This window comes from Equus asinus, chromosome X, assembly GCF_041296235.1.
Source record: "Equus asinus isolate D_3611 breed Donkey chromosome X, EquAss-T2T_v2, whole genome shotgun sequence".
In the NCBI taxonomy this organism is placed as follows: domain Eukaryota; kingdom Metazoa; phylum Chordata; class Mammalia; order Perissodactyla; family Equidae; genus Equus; species Equus asinus.
Window position 1 is genome coordinate 120685830 of NC_091820.1, and position 22841 is coordinate 120708670.

At 39.4% G+C, this 22841-nt stretch overlaps 1 long non-coding RNA gene across 2 annotated transcripts in view; it reads right to left on the reverse strand.

Annotated features, from left to right (window-relative positions):
- Positions 1-22841, reverse strand: part of LOC139042686 (uncharacterized) — a 158577-nt gene that overhangs the window by 118345 nt on the left and 17391 nt on the right. The window contains exon 2 of one of the 2 annotated variants that reach the window (XR_011499716.1): positions 19569-22768. This is a non-coding gene — a long non-coding RNA (uncharacterized lncRNA). Of the gene's footprint in view, positions 22769-22841 lie in introns of both variants that reach the window. The other variant, XR_011499715.1, reaches the window with a different exon arrangement.

A 22841-nucleotide genomic window follows, 5' to 3' on the forward strand; every position in this document is an offset into this window, starting at 1 on the left:
TTTCTCATTTCTATTTTTTTTATTTTTTGGTGAGGAAGATTGGCCCTGAGCTAACATCTGTGGCCAATCCTCCTCTTTTTACTTGAGGAAGATTGTTGCTGAGCTAACATCTGTACCAATCTTCCTCTATTGTATATGTGGGATGCTGCCACAGCATGGCTTGATGAGCGGGGTGTGAGACTGTGCATGGGATCTAAACAGGAACCCCAGGCCACTGAGGTGGAGTGCGTGCACTGAACCACTGTGCCACCAGACTGGCTCCTCATTTTAAAATTTGTCATGGCTTAATCAGGGGATAATTTACATACCAGAAAATTCACTCATTATAAGTGTAACATTCAAGGAATTTTTATTAAATTTATAGTTATGCACCTATTACCACAATCCAATTTTAGATCATTTGAATCACTTGAAAAGTTTTCTCATGCTTGTTTGCAATTACTCCCTCACTCCCAACTCCATCCATACAGAAACACTAATCTGCTTTCTGTCACTATAATTTTGCCGTTTTGGACATTTCATAAAATGGAATCATAAAATATGCTTTATTTTGAATTGGGGTTTTTTCACTTAGTGTAATGTTTTTGAAGTTCATCCATGCTGTAGCATATATCCAGTAGTTCATCCCTTACAATTGTTGAATAATATTCCATTGTATGCATGCACCACGTTTTGGTTATCCATATACCTGATGATGGACATTTGGATTGTTCACACTTTGGGGCTACTGTAAATAATGCTGTTATGAAAATTTATGTACAGTCACGCACCACATGACGACGTTTCAGTCTATGATGGACCACATATACAACAGTAGTCCCATAGGATTAGCACAATTCAGCCTAGGTGTGTAGTAGGCTATACCATTTAGGTTTGTGTAAGTGAACTCTATGATGTTTGCACAATGATGAAATCACCTAACAACACATGGCTGTGTATCTTTGTGTGGACATATATTTTCATTTAGCTTGGATAGATACCTTGAAAGGTAATAGCTAGGTCATATCCTAAGTTCATGTTTTCTTTTTATCTTTTATTGATATATAATTGACATATAACATTGAATAAGTTTAAGGTAGACAGTGTACAGGTTTGTTATATTTACATATTGCAATATGACACCACCACAGGGATAGCTAACACTTCTATCGTCACATAATTATCATTCATATTTTGTGGTAAGAACAATTAAGATCTAGTTTCTTAACGATGTTGAAGTTTATAATACAGCATTGTTGACTATAATAACTATGTGTAATGTAAGTGCTTGACAGTTGGGTTTTTTATTGTAATGCAAGTGCCTGATATCTATCGAGCTTTCGATTGCCAAGGCATCCACTTCAGAGATAGCTATCTTGAATAAACACATTGCCAGCTACACAACTACATAAAGAGCCAGGCCGCCTCAAACCTGAATTCCTTTGTTTTATAGATTTCTGGTTGACTTAGATAAATGACAGTTTGACTGCTTGCTTTTCCCTTCCCATTCTTTAATTCTCACTCTTATGTTTTAAATTCACCAACAAACAGTGAAACTGCAAAATCCTAAGCCCCGACCCTTGAATTCAGTAAAAGCAGAACCCCAGGCCTGTGCTCTCTCTTGCTCTCTCTCTCTCTCCCCACAACCTCGTTGTGTGGCCCCAAGTGTGCCATGTACCTCCAGGACCTGTTGATAATAAACCTGCTTTTCTCCAAAGTTCCCTGATGGTTATTGCTGAAATACATCTTGCAATCATAATAAGAACCACATGGGCCAGCCCACCCACAACATTGGTTCCAAAAGGGGAGATATCTGTGGGGACTTGTCATGGTTCCAGGTGAGTGCCCCTAGGTATTTCTAGCCATAGTATCACTATAGATAGGCTGAGACCAGCACAGAACTCTATGCTGTGCATTAGATTTTCAGAACTTATTTATCTACTAGTTGCAAGCTTGTACCTTTCAACATCTCCCAGTTCCGCAATCGCCTAGGCTTTGGCAACCACCATTCTACTCTCTGTTTTCACACATTTGGCTTTTTTTAGATTCCACATATAAGTTATACAGTATTTGTCTTTCTCTGACTTATGTAATTTAGCATAATGCCTTCAAGTTCCATCCATGTTGCCACAAATGAGAGGATTTCCTTCTTTCTCATGGATGAATAATATTCCATTGTATATAAATATACCACACCTACTTTATCCATTCATCCATTGAGGGACACTTAGATTGTTTCCATATCTTGGCTATTCTGAATAATGCTGCAATGGACATGGGGGTACAGATATCTTTTCGAGATATTGATTTCAGTTTCTTCAGATATATACCCAGGAAAGAGATTGCTGAATAATATGGTAGTTTAATTTTTAATTTTTTGAGAAACCACGATACTGTTTTCTATAGTGGCTGTACCATTTTACATTCCTACCAACAGTATATAAGGGTTCGCTTGTCTCTACATCCTTGCCAACATTTATCTCTTGCCTTTTTGATAATAGCCATTCTAAACAAGTGTGAGGTGATATCACCTTGTGGTTTCGATTTGCATTTCCATAATGATTAGTGATGTTGAGCATGTTCTCATATACCTATGGCCGTTTGTATATCTTCTTTAGAAAAATGTCTTTTCAGGTCCTTTTTCCATTTTCTATTGGATTATTTGCTTTTTTTTTTTTTTTGCTGTTGAGTTGTGTGTTTTATATATTTTGGATATTAACTCCTTATCAGATATATGGTTTGTGGATATTTTTTCCCATTCTGTATGTTGCCTTTTCAATTTCTTGCTTCCTTTGTTGTGCAGAAACTCTTTAATTTAATGTAGTCCCACTTCTTTATTTTAGCTTTTGTTGACTATGTTCCTTTCTAAAGAAATAGTCAAACTGTTTGCAAAAGTGGCAAGACAATTTCATTTTCTCACTGACATGTATGAGTTCCAGTTTCTCCACATCCTCATCAACACTTGGAATTATCTTTTTAAAAATTATAGCCATTCTAATGGGTCTGTAGTGGCATTGTATTGTGGTTTAAAATTGCATTTCCCTGATGACTGGTGACATTTGAGCATATTTTTATGTATTTGTTAACTATGAATATATCTTCTTTAGTAAAACATTTAAATTATTTGCTCATTACCATGGACTGAATATTTGCGTTCCCCCACATTCATATGTTGAAGCCTAATCTCCATGTGATGACATTTGGAGATGGAGCCTTTGGGAGGCAATTAGATTACGAGGGTGGAGCCATCATGAATGGGATTAGTGCCCTTATAAAAGACACAAGAGAGACGATGTCTCTCTCGGCCATGTGAGGATATAGCAAGAAGGTGGCTATCTACAAGCCAGGAAGTAGGCTCTCATCAGACACCAGATTTGTGGTGCCTTGATCTTGGATTTGCTATCCTCCAGAACTGTGAGAAGTAAATGTTTGTTGTTCAAGCCACCCAGTCCGTGCTACTTTTGTTACAGCAGCCTGAGTTAAGATACCTATTTTAAGGAATTTTTAAAATTTTCTTATTGAGCTTTGAGAATTCTTTATATATTTTGCATACAAGTCCTCTATCAAATATATGTCTTGGAAATATTTTCTTAGACTGTGGCTTGCCTTTTCATTCTATCAACAGTGTCTTTTCAAAAGCAGTTCTTAATTTCGATGAAATCCGAGTTCAATTTGTCAATCCTTCTTTAACCCAAAGACAAAGGTTTCCTCCTGTTTCTTTCCAGAAGTTTTATATATTTTGCTCATATATTTAGACCTATGATCCATTCTCAGTTTTCTGTGTGATTGTGATATTAGGTAAGGGTTTAAATTCATTTTTGGGGGGCCCAGCCCCATGGCTGAGTGGTTGGGTTCACGTGCTCCACTTCGGCAGCCCAGGGTTCCACCAGTTCGGATCCTGGGCGCAGACATGGCACCGCTCATCAGGCCACGTTGAGGCAGCATCCCACATACCACAACTAGAAGGACCCACAACTAAAAACTGTACAACTATGTACTGGGGAGATTTGGGGAGGAAAAGCAGAAAAGAAAGATAAAATACAATCATTTTTTGCATGTGGATAGCCAAATGTCCCAGCACCATTCATCAAAAAAACCACCTTTTTCCCTATTTATTTGTATTGGCATCTTGGCCAAAAATCAGTTGAATGTAGATGTAAGGATTTATTTCTGGAGTTTCAACTCAATTCCATTGATCCATATGCCTATAATATCACCAACACTTCATCGTCCTCATTGCTGTGGTCTTATAGTAACTTGCAATCAGTTAGTGTAAGTCTTCCAACTTTGCCCTCTTTACAATTTGTTCCGGCTTTTCTAGGTCATTGCATTTCCATATGTTTTAGGATCATCCTATTAACTTCTATTTGGATTTTGATAGGGATGGACATGAATTTATAGATCAATTTGGGTATGATTGCCACCTTAACAATAACGAGTATTTCCATCAATCAATATGGAATGTATCTCCATTTATTGAGACATTCTGATTTCTCTCAGCAGTTTTTAGTTTTCAGTGCACAATTCTTGTGCTTTTGTCAAATTTAACCCTAAGTATTTTATTCTTTTTGATGCTATTGTGAATAGAATTGTATTCTTAATTCCATTTTCAGATTAATTGCTAATATATAGAAATACAATCAATATTGTATCATATGAATTTACTAAACTCAATTATTAGTTCTAGTAGTTTTCTTGTCTATTCCTTGATGTTTTCTAGAACAAAGGCAGTTTCAATTCTTCCTTTCAAATCCAGATGCATTTAATGCCTTTTTTCTATTGCACTGGCTAGAACATCCAGTAAAATGTGGAAACAGAGGTGGTGAAAGTGAACACCTGTGCCTTGTTAGCAATCTTAGGGGGAAACAATACATTCCTTCAACATGAAGTATGATGTTACCTCTGGGTTTCTCATAAATGCCTTTTATCAGATTGAGGAAATTTCCTTCCATCCTCACTTTCTTGAGCCTTTTTATTTTTAATGTGTGTTGGATCTTATCCAAAAATTTCCTGCATCTACTAAAAAAAATCACAGGATTTTAATCCTTTATTCTATTAATATTGTACAGTACATTGACATTTGAATATTAAACAAACCTCACATTCATGGGATAAATCCCACTTGGTCATGGTATATCATCCTATTTATGTTGTTGGATTAGGTTTACTAATATTTTAAGTATTGCTGTGTCATGTTCATGAGGGATATATTGGTCTGTAGTCTTTTTCTTGGATGACTTTGTCTGGCTTGGGTGTTAGAGTAATACTGGTTTCATAGGATGAGTTGGGAAATGTTCCCTTACTCTATTTTCTGAAACAGTTCATTAAGTACTGGTATTATTTCTATTTTAAATATTTAATAGAATTCAACAGTTAAGCCACCTGGGTATGGACTTTCCTTAGTGGAAATGTTTTAGATTGCCAATTTAAACTTTTAGTTGTCATAGGTCTATTCAGATTTTTAATTTCTTCTTAAATATATCTTCATAATTTTTATCTTTCAAGGAATCTGTCCATTTTATCTAAGTTGTCTAGTTTTCCGGCATACTATTGATCATAATATTCCCTTACAATCCTTCTAATTTATGTAAGGTCAGTAGTGATGTCCCAATGTCATTGCTGATTTTGGTAATATGTGCCTGTTCTCCTTTTTTCTTTATCTGTCTAGCTAAGGATTTGTCAACTTTGTAGATTTTTTTCCTCTTAGAATCAACTTTTATTTGATTTTCCCTCTTGTTTTATTATTTTCTATTTCATTGATTTCCACTCTAATCTTTACTATTTATTTTCTTCTGCTTGCATCGGGCCTAGTTTGTTCTTCTTTTTCTAGTTTTTTAAAGGTCAAACAAGGTTGGTGATTCAAAACCTTTCTTCTTTTTTTTTTTTTTTTTGAAAGATTTTATTTTTCCTTTTTCTCCCAAAGCCCCCTGGTACATAGTTGTGTATTTTTAGTTGTGGGTCCTTCTAGTTGTGGATGTGAGACGCCGCCTCAGCGTGGCTTAATGAGCAGTGCCACGTCCACGCCCAGGATTCGAACTGGCGAACCCCTGGGCTGCCGAAGCAGAGAGCGCGAACTTAACCACTTGGCCACGGGGCTGGCCCCTCTTCTTTTCTGATAAAGGTCTTTAAAACTATAAATTTCTTTCTAAGCTTTGTCTTACCTTCAAAATACTCCCTAGTATCCTTTAAGATTTCTTCTTTGACCCATCAGTTATTTAGAAATGTGTTGTGTAATTCCCAGATATTCATGCATATCTTATATTTCTTTCTTTTGTTAATTTCTAACTTATTTCCACTGTGGTCACTGAATGTACTTTGTATGGTTTCAATCTTTAAATTTACAGAGGTTTGCTTTTTGGTCCACCATATCTTCTGTCATAAAGAATGTTCCACATGTGCTTGAAAATAATGTATATGCTGCAGGCTTTCTGTGGTCAGTTACGCTAGTTGATGTTGTTCAAGTATTCTATCTCCTTGTTGGTTTTCTGTCTAGTTCTTCCAATTATTGAGAATGGGGTATCAAAATACCCCACTATTATTGTTGAATTGTCTCTTCTTCCTTTTATTTCTTCCATTTTATACTTTACAAATTTTGAGGTTCTGTTGTTAGGCATGGTGTACATTTATAATTGTTATATCTTCCTTTTGTAGTGACTCTATTATTATGTAATTTCCCTCTTTGTGTTTTATAATAGTCCTTGTCTTGAAGTCTTGTCTTAAATCTATTTCTTCAAATATTAATATAACCATTCCAGTTCTATTATGATAACCATTGACATGATATGTCTTTTTACACCCTTTTACTTTCAAACTATGTGTGTCTTTGAATTTAATGCGGGCCTCTTATAGATAGCATATACATGAATCTTGCTTTTTTATCCAATCTGATTATCTCTGCCTTTTAATTTGGGTGTTCAAACCATTAAAATTTAATGTAGTTATTGATATATTTGGATTTAAATTTGCCATTTTGTTATGTTTTCTATATGTCTAATGCTTTTTTTGTTCCTCTTTTCTACCTTCACTGCTTTCTTTCGTGTCCACTAAATATTTTTTCATGTTCCATTTTAACTTCTCTTTTTGTTTTCTTTTTTGTTTTTGGTGAGGAAGATTGGCCCTGAGCTAACATTTGTTGTCAATCTTCCTCTTTTTGCTTCAGGATGATTGTCACTGAACTAACGTCTGTGCCAATCTTCCCCTATTTTTTCTTTGTGGGATGCTGCCACAATGTGGCTTGATAAGTGATATGTAGGTCCATGCTGAGGATCTGAACCCGGCAAACCCCGGGCTGCCGAAGCAGAGCATGCCAACTTAACCACTATGCCACCACGCCAGCCCGTCTTTTGATTTTTAACTATATTTTAACAAATTTTCTTAGTGGTTTTTCTAGGTGTAACAGTATGTATTTGAACTTATCAAAATATACATCAGATTAATACTAACATACTTCCAGTAAAATGTAGAAAGATTGTTTCTATATAGTTCCATACCCCACAACTTTTGTGCTGTTATTATCATATATTACATCTATGTATGTTATAGAGCCAACAATACAGTGTAATAATTATTGCTTTATATAGCCTCACGTCTTTTAAATAATTTAAGAGGAAAAATATAGATTCTGTTATATTAACCCAGCTATTTATCATTTCCTGTGTTGTTCAATTTCTCCTTGTGGATTCAAGTCACAATCTACAGTTATTTCCTTTCAGCCTGAAGGACTTCCTTTGGTATTTCTTGTAATACAGGTCTGCTAGCATGGAATTCTCTCTGACTTTATCTTGGAAGGTCTTTATTTCATCTTGGCAGAACTTCCTTATAGATGGAACTCAGCAGGAGGCAGATGGGAACAGCCATAGGCCACAGGAACAGATTTCCACCTTTCTTACCCAGACACTAATACTGTTGTATGCTTTTAGCTGATTTCCAGAGCACAGAAATGATTGTTTTCATCCATTTTGTACAGCTTTGTAGTTGCTCTTTGGAGAGGGGATTTCCCAACATCCTCACCCAGCCATAGCCGGAAGTGCCTTTCTCAAAGTTAACCTTGATATTTAAGGAGACCTACCCTTGAATAATGTTTTATGAATACTAATTATTTTATTCCTTAATCAAACTTACAACAAGTTGTTATATTTTATTGATGTCTTCCAAGAATCAGTTCAGAATTCATTTATTATTTTTATTGCATTTTTGGCTTTCTATTTCTTTGACTTGATTTTTATAATGACTGACTTGGTCTTTCCATTTTGGGGGGGGCTTTGATTGATTATTAACATTTAGTAAAATGCGTTCATTCTTTTCTCTCTTATTTCTTTAATTTTAAAAAACAATTTATAAAGGTATTTATAGATGCAGGCTTTCCTCTGAGTAAAGCATCTACAAGAATAATAGGATTTGATTTGATGTCTTCTTTAATTCCTTCCTGGATGTTATGTAACTTCCCTTTATATTTCCTAGTTGAGTCAAAGGAAATCTAAAAGATGTTCCTTAATTTCAAATTAGGTAAGATTTGGTAATTTTTCATTAATTATTTCTAAATTTATCGGACTATGGACAATGTGGACTGCAAAATTCCTATGATTTTAATATATTAAATAATTTTTGTGCCAAACAAAAATGACTAATTTATATAAGTATAACAAGAATTTATTAAAAATTCTCAATCTCTAATAGGGGGATGAAAGATGTTATATTTAATAAGTAATTCATGTTTACTGATTGAATAATTCAGTTCTCTATGTCTTTGACAAGAACCTAAAGATTGCTGTATGTGTAAAGCAAAACAGTCAGAAATTAGTACCTATAAATTTAATAAGTGCTTATTTTGACATGGTCCATCTATATCAGTGATTTTTTTGCAGAACATTCCTTTATTTCCTCAATCCATTTACAAATAAGAGTTATTTTCTACTGAAAAAAGGTCACATAGATCAATAAAAAATAAAATCTTAAGATATAGAAGGAGAAAGCTATTTAATGTAATTGGAAAGTCCTTCTGTTACAATCTTAAATGAGACCCACACCAAGCATACACTACATAAAAAACATATTCACTATTGAAGGAGTGTATAGAAATGTCTCATTCCATGTACGGCACTGTTTTGAATAAAGAGCATTAACGAGGCCCTATTGTTGGGCTTAGAAAAGGGCTACTTCCCACAAACTATTAGGATCAGTGCTAGGATAGAAAATGGAATCAGAATCTCTGAAAGCCTCAGAGATGGCTAGAGATACCCTCTTCTGGGATTTGAACTTCCAGCATTTTCTCCTCTCGCTTAAACTTGGATGTCTCAGATTTATCCTTTGAGGCAGAAAACTTGATGCCAAGGGAAAATGCTGGATGTAAAATGCTGAGTGAAGGAAAGCAGAAATACATAGGCTAGATAGAGTGGAAATTTTTCTTCTGAAAGACAGACAGCTGACGAAGGCAGATGGTTTAAGGTCTCAGTTTGATTTCAGATGAGAACCAAAACCAAAAATGTAGCAATATGAGCAAGTTTCCTCAAACTGGGCAAAATGCAAGGCAGCTGTGTTTCCTGGCGCCTTTGTCTATTGGTGTCATTTTTTTCAGACAGGAAGGGTAGGAGTAGGGCTGGCGGCAGGACTTGTTGGCTTATCTGGAGCACTACTGCCATCGTGAGGAAAGAGTTTCAAAACATCCTACGTTGTTATGGCTTCCTTTCTGTGAGGCCAACTGGTTAAGGAAGGTCCGACCTATTAGGAGGTAGAACAAACTTGGGCTTGAGGCTGGACCTCCTTGCCTTCTCCTCCAAGGCCTTATAAGAGACCTGAATGTTGGCAGCATCTTGGTGTAGAACCTGGAGAGCAACGTGCCTGGAGTGAGCCAGCAACTGCCAGGACGTCCAAGCACAGGAAGTCATGAGGCGGGGCCTAGGTTTCCTCCCAATAAAGGCAAGACTAGAAAAATCCACCCAAAGACAAATGTAGGCTCTTGTAGGCATTTGTCTCCTGTTCCTGCCCCTTGCAGCAAGAGTTAACAGGCTTTCACATGGAACCCCGATGCTATGTGATGCGGGGTCGGTGAGCCGAGGAGTCGAAAGAAAGATTTCTTAGACTCTCAAGATCTGGCAGTAGTGCTCTTTTATTTAGAGAATAGTGTGGAATAGCATGGGGACAGGACCCATGGGCAGTCAGAGCTTCTGCTGCCGCCACTTCTGCTGCCCCCGCTGGCATGGGGACAGGACCCATGGGCAGGCAGAGCTGGTGCGTGGGGACAGGACCCACGGGCAGTCAGAGCTCCTGTTGCTGCCCCGAGTTGAGGGTTAGGGCTAAATTTAAGGCATAGGTATGTGAGTTATCTCTTTACAAGACAAAGAATATGTAAAAAAGTTAAAATGGTATCAGTGCCCGTGTGGTCTGGCCATTTGGTGGTCCCACAACTTTTAGATAAGAATCAAACCGATTGAGTAAATGGCAGAAGTCACCGCTTGAATTTTATCCTCGGCTAAAGACAAAGGAGGATTTGTGGGGGGCGGGGGTGTCAGTTACATGAGGTTGCCAGGCAGTAACCAACTTAAGTTCTTGCCTCTGGCATTGATTAAGAGCTTCTAGAGATAAGACCATCCCCCCTTCTTCCTGGCACAGAGAGGGAGGCATCTTCACAGATAGAGGTTTCCCTTAGAAATGTAAATGTTTCCCAACAAAGGGGCAAACAAATTCCACTCCTTGGAGCCTGAATCTCATCTGTAGTTTTAAAACTAACCAGCCTAAAAATCCTCATCATAAGCCATTTTAAAATTAAGCAGCCTAAAAATCCTCATCACTATGCGTCCCTTGTGGCTGAATTGTCAGAGCACAATGGACAGGCCTGTTCCAAGGAAGTTTAACAGCATTTAGTATGATTGCTATGGGTCTCAGATCACACAAAATTTTGGAACCCCATTGCCTGGAGCAAGTGAGGGGCTGATTAGAATGAATAGAGGCTAAGCTGCCCAGTCTAATTTTGGCTAGTCAAAGAAAAAAGACCTACCCCAGATGGAATCATAATCTCCTCTCAAGTGTCACAAGAGGAGAGGGTATAAGATTCTATTTCTTGACTTTTCCAGAGGAAACTGAAGTCCCTGAAGCCTGGGACCTAATCAGATACTAATCAATAGTCACAAACTAATCACATACTAATCAATGTTCTCTGTTCCTGCTTGGTTAAAGATGCAGCTGCCTCATAGGCTTGTCCTCTTGTGATACCTGAGACAAGATCAAGACTCCATCAAGCCTTTTATCCAGGCCTGAAAAATCAGCTACAAATCGACTGTAGCTGCCTCCTCCTTCTAGAAATGGACAATTCTTCCTGGTCTTCCTCTCCATTTGGTGACCCCATTTGGATGTGTGCATCTATTCTGCTAGTGAAAGTTACACTCAGTTCCAGAATTTTGTGTGATCTGTAACCCACAAGCATACCACATACTGCTAAACTTCCCTTGGAACAAGTTTGTCCATTGCGCTCTGACAATTCAGCCACAAGGGACCTAAGCCCCATAGCACTGGGACACCATGTAAAAGCCTGCTAACTTGCTGCAAGGGGCAGGAACAGGAGACAAATACCCACAAGAGCCTACATTTGTCTTTGGGTGAATTCCTCTAATCCTGTCCATGTCCATGCTGGTAGGAAGCCTAAGTCCGGCCTCCACAATGGCCTATGCCTGGACCTCCTGGCAGCTGCTGACTCACTCCAGGCCCTTCACTCTCCAGGTTCTACATCCAGATACTGTCAATGTGCAGATTTCTTGTAAGGCCTTGGGGAGTAGGCAAGGAGGTCCAACATGGCACCCAAGCCTGTTGTAGCTCCTCATAGGTCAGACCTTCTTTAACTGGTTGGCCTCACAGGAAGGAAGCTGATAACCACTTGGGGTTTTGAAACTATTTCCTCACGATGGCAGTAGCGCTGCAGATATGTCAAAGCGCCTGTCCTGGAAGAACTCTTCTGCCATTCCAGTCCCCACCAAAAATGCCACAGAGAGACAAAAGAACCAAGAAACATGGCTGTCTAGCATTTTGTCCAGTTTAAGAAACCTGTTCACGCTACTACACTTTTGATTTCCATCTGAAATAAAACAGAGGCCTAAAACCACCCACCCTCTATGGGCATATTGTTCTTTCAGAAATTAAGTTCCCACCTGATCTTGTGTATGAGATTCTGAATTGCTTCACCCAGCTTTACACATCTAGTATTTTCCCATGGCATCAAATTGTTTCATTCAAGGCTTAAATTGAGTAGATCCAGACAGAAAAGGAGAAGAAATTGCCTGAAGCCTAGAGATCTTCTCAAGCCAACAATTCACAAATCCAAGTGGTCTTTGACCTGGATCACCCCCTAGACAACCTGGAAATATATCCCCCTTTCATCACTTTGTGTGGTGAATTAGAGGCAACAATTTAACATGAGCCCTAAGAGGAAGGACCACACAGCTGTCATTACTGCATGCCATATATGGCATGAGAAGTACACTAGCAAATGTATAAATTCCACTTAGAGGTTGCTCAGAGTTTTGTCTCACGGTTTCATCATTTAACATTAGAACACAGTCTTCTGAGGCCATTAAATATTATTCAACTACTTCCTGTGACTTCATGGTGCTTGGGTGTGTGTGTTTATATGCCTGTATGTATTACACTTTATCTCTTAGGTATAAGGCTTACAATATTTTCTCTCTAGTAAATTAGGGAATGGTGCATGCCAAAGATTCAGAAAAGAAACATGTGATGATCAAGAGGAAGAGCCCTCTCTTAAGACCTAAGACAACTGACAATCTTTTGGATTATTTGTATCATATCTTTCAACATATAAATACATATTGCTAGATTTCATTTCACACAGAAAATAAGTCTGTATTAAAATTGGATTTATGTTTACAGTGTGGTTTGGATCACACCAGGTGTTTAAAAAATATTGAGGGGAATGAATTTACATGAATGTTATCAATAACAAGCCTTGTTGGTCAATATTTATATATCTTATATATATAATAAGTGTATATATACACATAAATTTGAAAGTACATCCTCAAAGATTGATTTGGAAAGAAAGACACTGTTTTTATTTTGTTCAAATTTTTATACATACAACTGAAAGTGCATATTGGCTCTCCAGAATACATGCATTTGTTTGGTTCAATGTTATCACACGTGTTAGAAGTAGAGTAAAACACAATTTGTTTTGCCATTTCTCTTACCTGCTGTCAGCAAACTTTTATGGTTTGACCCTCAAAGCCCAACAGTTTGGTTTTCTCCCCAAATCACGGGCAGAGAATGTCTCTTTCTATCAGGACAAAGACAAAGGAATTCAGGCTCTGTGAGGGTTGAAGGGAATGCATGGTGTAGCTATACTGAATGCATTTTTTTTAAAGATTGTATACTCACTCCCCTTCCACACTATCCACTCTTGCAAAGGAAACAATAACGAAACTTCTAAGCTCTACCACCAGGACTTGGCTAGGTGGGATTGCCTTACACTTGCATCCACTGCCAGGCACATGGCATCTATTAAAGACAGTCAGCAAGAGATGATCACCACAGTTTTGAGCCTAAGAAATTCCAAACTAGGACCAACCATATTTCTAGCTTCAGATATGAGACATTCTCTCCATGTATGTGGCTGTACTCTTCCAAGAAAATGGTCAGGTCAAACTATTCCTCCATAGGAGGCGGCCCAGCTCATCTGGTCAAGGCTTTTGCTCCAAGTCTACCTCAGCTGAAATAGGAGGGGAGGTCAGAGGTCATTTCTGTCTTTCACAAGGCCTACAGCCATTGAGACACGCTTCCCAGAGGAGCTCCAAAGCACTACTGCCTGCCAGTGGCACCAGTGTCCACACACCATCACTGAACTCAACCATGACCAGCCTCAAGGAAAGCTAGGCACAGGCGAGGATGTCATAAAAGCCAGTTCTCCACCCCTGGTTTTAATGGAAGATTATCTTTCAAAGTGGAATGCCTGCCTGGGTCCTCAGACTCCAGGAGAGGCCAGACCTAAAAAAGATCTTGAACCACTGGAAGGTCACAGCAGAGCACCAGACCAACATTACTGCCTTTCTTTAAGAATTCAGATATGGACATAGAGAAAGTAAGAGGAATACCATGAGAAGAGAGGCACCCATGAAATTTTAGGCACCTTTCTGGATTCTAAGATTATGAGTCATGAGGTATCTGGAGGTCTGCATACCAAAAGGGTGGATACCTTGTAAGGTCATTGAGGAACCTTCATGCTTCATCATAGGAACTACCTATGAAGCTGGCACAGAGAAGAACACTAACTAGTATGAGGTAAATAATGGTTTCCTCAGGCCTGAAACGTACCATCCCTCTCAGGAGAATACCAACCAAAACAGGCCATCTCTCTGCCCTCCTCTCAAGAGCTGAGATGACATCAGGGTGCTGTCAGGACAAAGGAATTAAGCCTGGGCTGTACAATGAGCCTACAAAGCCACCGGAGCTGCTAGCTGTTGCGTTCAGAGAATCCCTCAAGGTCTTCATTACATTCGTGGTTTTCATCCTCTGGAGCAATTCCCTTCTGCGTTCTGGCCTACACTGGCATGTCAGTGTATGCCCATTCCTTCTATACAGGTCCTTCTTGCTCCAAGCAATGGTACTCTAGACTTTTGGTGGGCCTCAACTCCATCAGTAACCTTGCCTACATATGGTACTCGGCATTGGCCTGTCCATTGTGCTCTGTCTCTGCTGTCACAACGCGCCCAGGCCCTACCACACAGGGATAACCAGCCTGCCTAAACCCCCAAACGGCATACTCAGAAGACAAACGCCCTCCGGGTCCACAAGCGGCTCTAACCCCCGCCCACACTGTTAGGAAACTGAGGCCCCGCCTCCCTGCTTCCTGTGCCTGGACTTCCTGGCTGCAGCTGGCTGGGTCCTGGCGTCTTACCTACCAGACACTACGCCGAGACTCTGACTTTATCCACTGCTCCTGCAGGCCACAGAGAAGAAGGTAGGGAGGCCAGGCTTGGGTCCAGGACCTCTTCGGCCTCCCACTAGCCCGACCTCCCTCAACAGCTAGGCCTCACACGGAGGAGCCACTCAGGGCTTGCGATTCTCAAACTACCTCCGCACGATGGCAGTATGGTCACGGAAAAGCCAACCGGCTCCGCTCCGCGCATTGTCCTCCCGCCCTTCGCGTTTGAAAAAACGCCATGAAGAGAAAAGGACGCCATGAAGAGAAAACGAAGCCCGGAAAATATCGCTGGGTTTGAGGAGACCTCCCCATCCTCTTAGTCTTCTGCTTTCTGTTTCCATGGGATAGCAAACCGAGATCTAAGCCACCCACCCTCATCAGGCATCTTCTCTCTTCCAAATTTCAATTTCTACTTGACCAAGTCTTCCCATATCTGCTCTTCTTCACTCAGTATTATCTCATACTATCAAATTGATTCATGGTAACGGTAACAGGGCAAACCTTAGGGATCCATGCCTAACAGGGAAGATAAAATGATTATATCTAAGGGCTTGAAGAAGAGCAAATCTAGGGAACAGACCACGTGGTTATTGTCTCACTTGCCAAGTTCCCTGGAGTCTCTATAGATTAGGCCTTGTATGTTGAGTTGGAGGCAGCCATTTGGTGGAGCTCTATGAGGAAGGTCCAGATCATTCTCAAGAATGAATGCTAGACAATGCCCTGCTTGGAGTGACACGTGTTTAAATGACTATATAAGCTCCAATCAGATGGGACACATAATTTTGTCTCATTGTGTCATCATTTAACATTGGAAAACAAGCATTTTCCATATTGTTAAATGGCCTTAGACTGTTTCCTATAACTTTACTGTGTATGTTTATCACTGATTTTTGCTTAAAGATTAGTCATGATACTTTTTCGTCAGTAACTAAGACACAGAGCTTGTTTCTACTTCTGCACAGTCTTTAGCAGCACCTTATATCATTTACATATGTCCACATCAATCTATATTTTTGAATGCTTGAATTTTCTTCTATTTTGTTCTAGAACATGAAGTAATTATACACTCAAAAACACACGGTAGGCCATTCAGTGAAAAGAAATAATCACTTTTAAAATGTCTTTGCCATGTATTATTATGCCTTCCCTATGCACATAATTATCTGTACTTTTATAAAACACAGCATACCTTGGAGACATTGCAGGTTTTGTTCTAGACCAGAGCAATAAACCAAATATCGCAATAAAGCAAATCCCATAAATTTTTTGGTTTCCTAGTATATATAAAAGTTATATTTACACTATACTGTAGTCTATTAAGTGTTCAATAGTTTTATGTTTAAAAAATGTACATAACTTAATTTAAAAATACTTTATTGCTAAAAAATGCTGACCATCATCTGAGCCTTCAGCAAGTCATAATCTTTTTGCTGGTGGAGGGTCTTGCCTTAGTGTTGATGGCTGCTGACTAAACAGGGTGGGGGTTGCTGAAGGTTGGAGTGGCTGTGGCAATTTCTTAAAACAAGACAAAACTGAAGTTTGCCACATTGATTGACTTTTCCTTTCACAAATGATTTCTCTGTAGCATGTGATGGTAATTGATAGCCTTTTGTTTTATTTTGTTTCATTTTATTTTGTTTCGAGGTAACATGGCTTATAACGTTTTATAAATTTCAGGTATACATCATTATATTTCAACTTCTGTATAGATTACATTGTGTTCACCACCAAAAGTCTAGTTGCCATATATCAGGTCAAACTATTCCTCCATAGGAGGCGGCCCAGCTCATCTGGTCCAGGCTTTTGCTCCAAGTCTACCTCAGCTGAAATAGGAGGGGAGGTCAGAGGTCATTTCTGTCTTTCACAAGGCCTACAGCCATTGAGACACGCTTCCCAGAGGAGCTCCAAAGCACTACTGCCTGCCAGTGGCACCAGTGTCCACACACCATCACTGAACTCAACCATGACCAGCCTCAAGGAAAGCTAGGCACAGGCGAGGATGTCATAAAAGCCAGTTCTCCACCCCTGGTTTTAATGGAAGATTATCTTTCAAAGTGGAATGCCTGCCTGGGTCCTCAGACTCCAGGAGAGGCCAGACCTAAAAAAGATCTTGAACCACTGGAAGGTCACAGCAGAGCACCAGACCAACATTACTGCCTTTCTTTAAGAATTCAGATATGGACATAGAGAAAGTAAGAGGAATACCATGAGAAGAGAGGCACCCATGAAATTTTAGGCACCTTTCTGGATTCTAAGATTATGAGTCATGAGGTATCTGGAGGTCTGCATACCAAAAGGGTGGATACCTTGTAAGGTCATTGAGGAACCTTCATGCTTCATCATAGGAACTACCTATGAAGCTGGCACAGAGAAGAACACTAACTAGTATGAGGTAAATAATGGTTTCCTCAGGCCTGAAACGTACCATCCCTCTCAGGAGAATACCAACCAAAACAGGCCATCTCTCTGCCCTCCTCTCAAGAGCTGAGATGACATCAGGGTGCTGTCAGGACAAAGGAATTAAGCCTGGGCTGTACAATGAGCCTACAAAGCCACCGGAGCTGCTAGCTGTTGCGTTCAGAGAATCCCTCAAGGTCTTCATTACATTCGTGGTTTTCATCCTCTGGAGCAATTCCCTTCTGCATTCTGGCCTACACTGGCATGTCAGTGTATGCCCATTCCTTCTATACAGGTCCTTCTTGCTCCAAGCAATGGTACTCTAGACTTTTGGTGGGCCTCAACTCCATCAGTAACCTTGCCTACATATGGTACTCGGCATTGGCCTGTCCATTGTGCTCTGTCTCTGCTGTCACAACGCGCCCAGGCCCTACCACACAGGGATAACCAGCCTGCCTAAACCCCCAAACGGCATACTCAGAAGACAAACGCCCTCCGGGTCCACAAGCGGCTCTAACCCCCGCCCACACTGTTAGGAAACTGAGGCCCCGCCTCCCTGCTTCCTGTGCCTGGACTTCCTGGCTGCAGCTGGCTGGGTCCTGGCGTCTTACCTACCAGACACTACGCCGAGACTCTGACTTTATCCACTGCTCCTGCAGGCCACAGAGAAGAAGGTAGGGAGGCCAGGCTTGGGTCCAGGACCTCTTCGGCCTCCCACTAGCCCGACCTCCCTCAACAGCTAGGCCTCACACGGAGGAGCCACTCAGGGCTTGCGATTCTCAAACTACCTCCGCACGATGGCAGTATGGTCACGGAAAAGCCAACCGGCTCCGCTCCGCGCATTGTCCTCCCGCCCTTCGCGTTTGAAAAAACGCCATGAAGAGAAAAGGACGCCATGAAGAGAAAAACGAAGCCTGGAAAATATCGCTAGGTTTGAGGAGACCTCCCCATCCTCTTAGTCTTCTGCTTTCGGTTTCCACGGGATAGCAAACCGAGATCTAAGCCACCCACCCTCATCAGGCATCTTCTCTCTTCCAAATTTCAATTTCTACTTGACAAAATATATATAATATGTTATATAATACTATACATAATATTTAATGTCATATGGTAAAATACATATATAGTATATAGTTATATACTACAGTATTATATATAGTATTATACAGTATTAATATTATATAGTGTATGCTATATATATATATTATTCGTCTGTTTCTCTGGAGAAGTCTAATTCAGTATTTTCCAGTTTTCCTTATGTTACTGATTTCCACTGTAGTCAGAGAAGACACGTTGTATGATTTCCATCTTCTTAACTCTATTGAGACGTATTCTAGTCTAACATTCCGTCTATCCTGGAGAATGTTCCGTGTATATTTGAGAAACGTGTATTTTGCTCATATATAATCTGTTAAGTCTAGTTAGCTTAGAATATTGTTCACATTCTCTATTTCCTTAATGACTTTCTGTCTAGTTTGTAGCCATTATTTAAAGTGGAGTATTGAAGGCTCCAACTGTTTTAATAGAACTCTGTTTTTCCTTTCAGTTTGGTACAGTTTTTGCTTCATAAATTTTGGGACTTTTTCATGAAGTGTGTGTGTTTATAATTGTTACATCTTGATAGATTGAAACTTTTATTAATATATAATGTCCCTTTTTCTCTCCTGGAACAATTTTTGTCTTAAAGCATATTTTGTCTGTTATTAACTCTTTTGTTTACTATTTGCATGGAATATGTTTTTCTATACTTTTATTCTTAACTTATGTGTAAATTGGATCTAAAGTGAGTCTCTTTTAGACAGCATATATTTGGAAACTGTATGCTAACAAACTATAGTTTGTTAGAAACATTTTGCCAATCTCTGTTTTTAAATTGCAGATTTTAATCTATTTACATTTAAAGTAATTACTGGTAATGAAAGATGTCATTTTGCTATTTGTTCTCTTATATGTCTTACACATTTTTTTCCTCAACTCTCCAATGACTATGTTCTTTTGTGATTGATTGGTTTTTTTCTAGTGTACCATTTCTATTCCCTTCTCATTTCTTTTTCCATATATTTGAAATGTTTTCCTTAACAGTTACCCTGGGGAATACAATTAATTTCTTAACACTATAACAATCATTTTGATTAAATAACAAATTAGTGTTGATAGTATATAAAACCTGCTCCTTTACAGCTCCAACATCTTTTATGTTGTTTTCCCAAATTACATCTTCAAACATTATATGCCCATTAACATTTATAATTATTGCTTGGGTACTTACCATTTAAATCATATAGGGCAAAGAAGGAGTTACAGAACTACAGCACTTCTGGCTTTTATATGTATCTATGTAGCTACCTTTTTCCTTGTTCTTTATTTCTTCACATGAGTGAGAGTTACTGTCTAGTGTCTTCATTTCACCTTGGAGGCCTCCCTTTTGCATTTCTGGCATGGGAGGTCTACTAGGACCAAACTCCATCTGTTTCTCTTTTCTACGAATGTCTTAGTTTCTCCTTCATTTTTGAAACTTAGTCTTGCTGGATATGGAATCCTTGGTTGACAGGTTTTTTTTTTCTTTTAGAATGCTAAATGTTATCCCAACGCCTTTTGGCTTCCATGGTTTCTGAAGAGAAATCAACTGTTAATCTTATTGAAGATAGTTTGTATATGGTGAGATCCTCTTGATGCTTTCAAGATTCTTGCTTGGGCTGTGGCTTTTGCCAGATTGATTATAATGTGCCTTATTGTGGATCTTTTTGTGTTTATCTTACATAGAGTTTGTTGAGCTTCTTGGATGTGTACATTCATGTCTTTTATCAAATTTGGATTTGGGGCCATTATTTCTTCAGCTATCCTTTCTGCCCCTTTGTCTCTCCCCTCCTTCTGTAACTCTCATTATGTGTAAGATGATATACTAGACGGTCTCTTAGGCTATGTTTATTTTTCTTCATTATTTTTCCTTTCTGCTCCTCAGACTGGTCAATCTCAACTGACCTAGCTTCAAGTTTACTGATTCTTTCTCCTGATTGTTCAAATCTGTTGTTTGAATATTCTAGTTAGTTTTTCATTTTAGTTATTGTACTTTTCAGTTCCAAAATTTCTATTTGATTCTTTTTTTTTATAATTTCTATCTCTGTATTGATATTTTCCATTTGGTGAGATATTGTTCTTCTGGTTTCCTTTACTACTTTGTATTTAGTTTCCTTTCTCCCTTTGAGCATATTTAAGAGTTGATTTAAAGTCTTTTCTAGTAAGTCCAATGCATAGGCTTTGTTCTAGATAGTTTCTATTAATTCCTTTTTTCCCTATGAATGGGCCATACTCTTGTTTGCCTGACTCATTTTTTGTTATTGCAAACTAGGCACGTTGAATGTTATAATGTATTAATGCTGGAAATCAGATTTCTAACCTCCCTTACCACAGGTTTTGTTGATTCTACTTATGAGTTCTTGTTTGTTTGGTGACTTTCCTCAATTATTTTTGTAAAGTCTATATTCTTTGTCATGTTTGGCCACTTAAGTCTATGTTCTGTTAGCTTAGTGATCACTTAATGTTCTAACAGACTTTCTTTAAACGTCTGAAACCTAAGAAAAATATTCTCAGTTTTTGCAGATTGGTTTTATATTGGGGAACTGTCTCAACAATTATACAGACTGTTCACAACTCTACCTAATCCTTCACTTCCAGCTTGCAGGGAACCTAAGGACTAGTGGAACTTGAGAGCTTAGGGTCTCCTCAGACATTTTCTGAGCAGTTATCCAGCTCTGGACACGTCTGTGGTTTTCTCGTTTCTCCAGTACATGCAAGAACTTTTAAAATTCCTTGTTTTCCCACAAATCTTCTTTCACAGTCTCCTCCTTCCTATGCTTTTCCATCTGTCTGTTGCTTGTCTTGACTATTGTCCCTTGCTCCAGGCTGCTCTGGCCAATACTTATGTCTTTAAATTATTTTAGTGAATGTCTTTCTGGAAGACACAACAGCCCTGGAAACACTCCAGGTAAGTTGAAGGCAAGCTCTTGCACCAGTCCTTGAGAGAACCTCAAGACAGGTCAAAATGGACAACCACAGTTCTTTGAGAATAAAGTCCGTATTGCTCCCTTGGGCACTAACGTCATTCACCAGGAGGACAGAGGCCATCTTTAAGTCAGTGTGGTGACTGGGAGATGGTAAATGGGGAATTTAAAATACTACAGCACTCTCTCACTGCAAAGTAGTCACTTTTTTCTCCACCAAGCCTTCCTTGGTTTTCATAAGTTTTCAACTAGATCTAGAGTTCTGGATTTTTCTGACAGTTTTTGTCAGCTCATAGTTGCTTTTGTGGAGGGATGGAGCACTAGAGTTTCCTACTTCACCATCTTCAGTGGCATCATTTTTGTCACCTGTTTTCTCATTTCTAGAAATAGTCATGCTTTTTTACAACGTACCTGCTATGAAAGACGTGCATGAAGTAAAGCAAGGTCGTGGGTCATGCTACCTCTGGCAGGGAAGGATTTTAAAATGTGTATTTATTTTCAATCCTTTTCACTCTTTTGGTCCCTATCTGTTTTTTTACATCTGCTCCCTTAGAAGTTTTAACACTTCTTGGTTTGGCTTGGGGGTCCCACTCCTCTTCAGGCCCTCTGAACTCCAGGTAATGGGCCTTTAAACATTTGAGTGTATCTGAGAACTTCAGCAAGCACTCTTGCCTCTGTTATATGCCACCTGGAACTGGCCTATCCTTGGTGTTCTGACACTGCTGCCACAAGAGATCCGTGCCACATAACACCAGGATAGCACTTGAAAGCCTGCTACCTTTCACTTCAAGGAGGAACAACAGGAGACAAATGCCCACAAGAGCCTGCATTTGTCTTTCAGTGGATTTCTCTAATCCAGTCCACACTGGGTAGAAAACAAAGCCTTGCCCATGACTTCCTGTGCCAGAACCTCCTGGCAGCTGCTGGCTCAGTTCCAGCTCCTTACTCTCCAAGTTGTACACCAAGATCCCACCAGTGTTCAAGTCCCTTGTAAGGCCTCAGAGAAGAAGGCAAGGAGCCCCAGCTTGGGTCCAAGCCTGTTCCAACTTCCCATAGGTCTGACCTTTCTCAACTTTTGGCTTCACGGTAAAGTAATGGTTTATGCTGTTTTCAAACTACTTCCGCACGATGGCAGTAGTGCTCCATATGTGCAAACAAGCCCTGTTTTTGCGCTCTCATCCCCCGCCCAACCAGTCTGAAAAAACGCCATGAAGAGACAAAGTTACCAGGAAACATGGCTGCCTTGTATTTTGCCCAGTTTTACGAAGCCTGTTCACACTGTTGTTCTTTTGCTTTTGGTTTCCATCTGAAATCAAAACTGATACCTAAACTACTCATCCTGATCGAGCATCTTCTTTTGCAAGAACTCGATTTCTACTTGACTCTTCTTCACTCAGCTTTGCATTTCATGCATTTTCTCAAGATATCAAGTAGCCTGTTTCTGAGGGCAAGTCTCAAGGAGCCAAGCCTAAGAGGAAGAAGAAAATTGTGGAAAATCAAGAGCAGGATTAGGGTATTTCTAGGCAACAACAATTGCTAAC